The sequence below is a fragment of the Perca flavescens genome, chromosome 8 (genome assembly GCF_004354835.1).
Source record: "Perca flavescens isolate YP-PL-M2 chromosome 8, PFLA_1.0, whole genome shotgun sequence".
Classification (NCBI taxonomy): Eukaryota; Metazoa; Chordata; class Actinopteri; order Perciformes; family Percidae; genus Perca; species Perca flavescens.
This window is the reverse complement of record NC_041338.1, coordinates 12698479-12704212: the sequence shown is the minus strand read 5'-3', so window position 1 is coordinate 12704212 and position 5734 is coordinate 12698479.

The window sequence follows — 5734 nt, the reverse complement described above, 5'->3', positions numbered from 1 at the left end:
GGGTTTTAAAACAGGAGAGGTGATTGCTGGATGTGAATCAGGTGAACAGGAAGCCACAGGTGTCTTGGCGAGGAGGGAGAGAGAGCCAGGAGCGCCACACCCACTCAGCACATGACAGACAAAAAACAAGGGAGAGGGGAGAGGGGAGAGGGAAAACAGACAGCACCATGACATTCATTTAATTTTAAACACGGGGACAACAAACAAATATTTATTAATGAATTATCGAATGACAGAAGAAAATTCCCACTTCAGAAGGATTATTACAGAACCTATCTACAGCTTGGCCGTGGTCATAATGCTTTCCAATACACTTTGATTTTCATAAATATATATAGGCTATATATACTCAGATTTCATCAAAATGATAAGCGTGTTGTGTATGCAGAAACAAACCATAGGAAATTATCTTTTCAAACCCAGAGCACAGTTACAGGTCAGAGGTCAAGGACTGGTGGTTAACATCCTGCCAGGTTAACTGGAGGCTTTTTGGATTTCATTACTGAGAGGAGTTGTGTCATATTTGTGTTATTTTAAGAAGTATCAATGAGAATCCCCAGTCTGACAGTACTGTAGCCTGTCAAGGTATGAATACATAATTTAAACAGAACAGGTAGCTGGGTGATATTCAGTTGTTGCATATGCCTGAAATCTCTCTCTCTCTCTTTCTCTCTCTCTTTTTCTCTCTCTATCTACTATATCATTTATTCTTTAATTTCCCTTGCCAAGTTTCTCTTGCTGAAAAAGGCTTTTCCTATTTCGTTGTTAATGAGAATATTCAAATTCTACACATCTTCTAGGCTGCTAATTCAGCATAACTATATCCTGCATGTCTGCAGATCTGTAAAAGTGGGCTCAGACTAAATTTACTCAAGGCAATTTGATATCAGAGACTTTACTTGCCTCGTTAGTCTGATGTAAGGATGTAAATCTTAATGATGTAAATGAATGGTATGCATCATAGTAAGTGGCATTCGGAATCTGTGAAGTGGGCCAACTCTTTCGCTGACTTGGATGTTCAGACTTTCTGTAAAACTGGTTTACTAATACAGGGTTCGTGCAAACAGTCAAAATAGCTCTGAAATCTGTAGGAAAAGCAGAAATAAACACATATACTGTATTTACTCTTTTCTACATCAGGGAAAAGGGATGCATATAAAACTGAAGCACATAACTAAGTTTGTCTTGACATGTATTTCCATCAGCGATGAATGCGTTAAAGCAGAACTGAAAAAGAGAGACAGACAGAGAGTTCACTCAAAAAGCTCTCTTCGTGGAGACTCCCTCCCCTGTGCGTGGGGAAAATGAAGCATTGGGGGTGTGCTGGCAATGGCAGAGAAGAGATGAAAGAGCGTCTGACTCCAGTCACTGAGATCTCCTCCTCCCGTGTTTGATCCTGTCTTCCGGTCGGCTGGCTGCCCGAGAACAGCGGAGAAAGCCAAGGCCGTGGTCAGGGCATTAGCTTGGAGGAGAGGACAGAATGGCTTTCATAAGCTACAACCGTATCCCCCAAGGTGCACACACACATGCATAAACACACGATCACTCAGATACAAGAGCAGTTGTTACAAAAGCTAACCCGAACCAGTCAGTACAGGACGTTCAGTTCAGTACATCCAATTACAAGATAATTACAATCTTTTAATTTAATACAGTCTAATTACAGTGAACAATTAACACATGCAAAACATAAATTCAACTGTCTTGCCCAGAGCTTTCAAAGGCTGTGTCAAAAAAAATCCCTCATTTACTAGTATTTACTGTCCTGCATTTTATTAGCGTCTTTATGTTTTGAGTCCTTTGTTTAGTGCCCTCAAACACTCCACAATGCAACTAAAAAGAGGCGTCAATGTCATGTAGGCTGCAATACTTTCTGCTAAAAAATCCCCCAGTGCAATGCATTGCTTTTTATAGATGCAAAAATGACCATTGTGTGACTCCACGCCTGTCAGTGATGACACAGAAGGACACTTATTAATGATTTGCTGCTCACTATAGAGTGCTGCAGGAATGAGTCCTAAAACCATGAAATGAGCTAGCATCTCTGCACTTCTGGTCTTGGGTTTTTTGAATGACTTTGTGGTTAGATGCCTGAAGTAAGGTATGTGGGTAACACTGACCCACAAGACGAGGTTTTACTGTTTTGTTCATAAAATACATCAGTAAATAACCCACTTGTTAATTTTGAAGCTTTTATGTGTATTAAAAAAAGGAGGTTGCTAAATAATGGCTAACAGACTACAGACGTCATCATGCCAAGTCAGTTGGAAGCCGTTGGAAGCCGTTGGTGGTGATGTAGTCATGCGACCGTTTGTATAGCCTAACATCAGCTTTTAACTTCTAACATTTACCCTTCAAAAATCATAATAGTGGTGTTAATTTGTGAAGATGATCTTGTTGAACAAAATGTGTAATTATCATAAACGTCTGTCTGCCACAGAGCTATATTTTCTGCTAAGATCCAAAAATCAATGCAACCCTGCAACACTCTATTGAGTAAACTCTTTATCTATCATAGGGAGTAGTGAATAAGTGAAGGGGGGAGTAATTTCAGACAGTGTGATGGTTTCTGTCCGTTAGCTAAATCATGCTAGTTAGTTTAGCCGCTAATTTATTTAAATCAAGAGCTTAAACTCATGTTTACGAAATCTCGATTTACTGATCACTATTAAATGAACTATAGTATTTAGGGTCTATTAGGCAGTCCCTCTAGAAAAACGCGATTATGCGATCGCATAATTCAATGCATAATCAGCCAAAGTCCGCATATTTATGCGGGGGCCGCATTTTTTCAAATACGTCGCACTTTCGCCACATAAATTGCCGATTTCTGCGCAAAATATGTGGGGCTTGCATGATTTCATAATCCCTGCATTTTTGTTGCAAAAAAGTCACATATATCTTAGCAGAAAGTTGAAAAATGTTTCGTTTACTTCACAAGAGCAGCCATTTTCCCCTGTTGCCATGGGAACGTTATAAAGTGACGTAATGACGCGACGTGAACATCATCGAAAAGCAGGGTGTTGGGGAATCACTTTTTTTTCTCTTTTTCATCATACCGCGGTTTTTGCAAGTTCCCGTAATTTTTGCAAGTTCCCGCAATTTTGGACTGATTAGGCTATATAAGTAGTAGTGAACGAGTGAAAGAGGGAGTCATTTCGGACACAGCTAAAGTTTTATGGTCGTTACCCGTTAGCTAAACTGTGTTAGTTTAGCTGAGCTAGTGTAGCATCAGTATGAAACCAGAGCTCAATGAACACTCTTGTTTATTTAATTCTCCCTTTTTGAAGTATTATGATTTTCAAATAAAACACAGACACACAAGGAGTATTATCTAACCGTCTAATTATCTATTAGATTGTGTGTCTGGAAACAGCTTTAAACATGCTATCCCATCTATAGGCATCACAAGTGTCTCAGGTAGCCTAAGCTAAAACACATTACAATCCACAACATTGATGTTGAAAACAGTTCTCAACACACTGTTGAGAATTTTCATAGTGAAAACATGCTGCTCAATTTTCAAATGTAAAAATTACATATGCTGTCAGAACTGCACACAGAATTCCATTGTATTGAGGACCGTTTTCTCAAAACCTGAGAAAATGTGTTTATTGGAATTTGGCTGAATTGACCTTGAGTTTAAATCCCACTTGCATCATAAATTTACATAAAACCACAATAATGTTCTAATGAAATACACAGTATCAGCTGTAAAACATTTCTAAATAAATATTCAGGCAAATATGACATTTAATAAACCTTTAAGCTAGTCATCTGAACATCAAATTAAAGGGCAACTGATTGAAAAATGAGAATCCTAGTCAATAACACAACCAAAAATAGAGTGATGGTTCATTTTTAACTTCTTACTTGCACAAATTGAATTCTAAGACGACCATTGCGTGCAGGCACACCACCCACACACACACACACACACACACACACACACACAGTGACCCACTCCCATGGTCAGCATGGTGATGAGAGCAGGGGAGCACAGCAGAGGGGAGGTTATTACAGTGCAGCTGCAGTGGTAATGTACTTTATTTATGACAGGCGCTGGAACATTGCTAGCTATCTGCACTCAGAAGCTTATCAGCAGAGGCACCTGGACTAATGATACATGGATAACAACCACAAAACTATCACAGGAAATTATAAAAGGAAAGAGTGAGAGTATAATGAGGAACTGAGTTTTCAATTCCACACGAATCTGGGTGCTTATCCAATGCTTACAGCTTATTTTAGTGTTGCAGCACATAAACAGAAATGTCCACAGTTCAGGATTTAACAACACATGTTTTAATGGTCAAACATTTGAACTATTGGATGTGTCTTTGACCTATCCGGCTAGATCATTTTTACAGGAGTAAATTTGAGTGTTGCTCATGTTTTATGGTGGAAAAATTTAGTAATTTTCGGTTGTGCCAAAGGCTTCCACTCTAACTGGATGAAGGAACTTATGTAGGTCGACCAAAACCAGAGACATATTGCATTTTCAAATTCCTTAATTTACTGTAAAAAGTTGTTGGTTCAGTATATGAATAACAGAAGTCAAATTCATTTAAATTGAAATACATTTCCTGTTTGCACTACCCTATTTCCTACTCCCCACGATAAATTTGAGTTCTTCGTGTTTTATTTTCAGCTGTTGGATTGTACAAAAATGGTGAGGATGCATACAGTTCTTGATCTAGCTAACATAGCTCAATATGGTATGTGACTCTTTAAGGATGCATTTCAGGATTGTGTGTTGTGTTTCTTTAGGATTGTTCTTCTGTTGCATGTCTCATAAATGATCTAATTCCTCTCACAGTCACATAGAGTGAACAATAATTAAATGCACATGTTTTACTTTTATTAGCCTTTGAGATCCTGCTCATGGTTTTCAAATAACTAAGTGGATTGCTGCCTGAATACATATCTGAGTATCCCTTCATTACTGTTACATTGGCTCGTAGTAAGACATACAGAGAGGCAGGTTTTTTAGTGTCTTTGGTCCGCACCTCTGAAGCAGCCTGCCAGAGGACCTGAGGGCATCAGATGTGTGAACAGTTTCACATAAAACCTTATGAAATGTCTTTTCAGCCAACCATTTATATAGTCAATCAAATCAGAGTTACTTTGTAGTGCACTTTTGCCTCATTGGTGCTGTAAAAAAGGGTTTGATTTGATTCGATTTGATGTTTTACAGTTTAGACCATGTTGGAAAAAAAAGAGGACACAACACAAATGTTTTGAGTGGTTAAGGATCAGCTCCTCTGCTCACCTCTGTCTGACGAGCGCGGGATATGCGCACGCCATCAAACTGAAGCAGCTAAATCAATTAAAATCCCATTAAAGTCAGCACCATTATTGAGGTCATTACCAAGGGGGAGAGATGCTTGATGATGATGGTGGATCAAACAAGATCTAATTAATTCATTTATTCATTAACGCGCAGCTCTCATGCAAGCATGGTTAGCGCAATGTAATGAAAAGGGAAAAAGAGAGTCAGACATCAAGTATAGCTTCTCTGCAGAAACATCAAAACTGACATGAGACGGAAAATATGAATATGAAACGTGAACACAACATCAAAGGCAACTTATTGCCAGTGTAGCGTATTGGCTGCTTTTCAAAGGACACGAAAACACATGAACATTTCCTGGCGCTAAAAAGGACTTTCAGCTGGGTTACGCATGCACACACACACACACACACACACACACACACACACACACACACACAC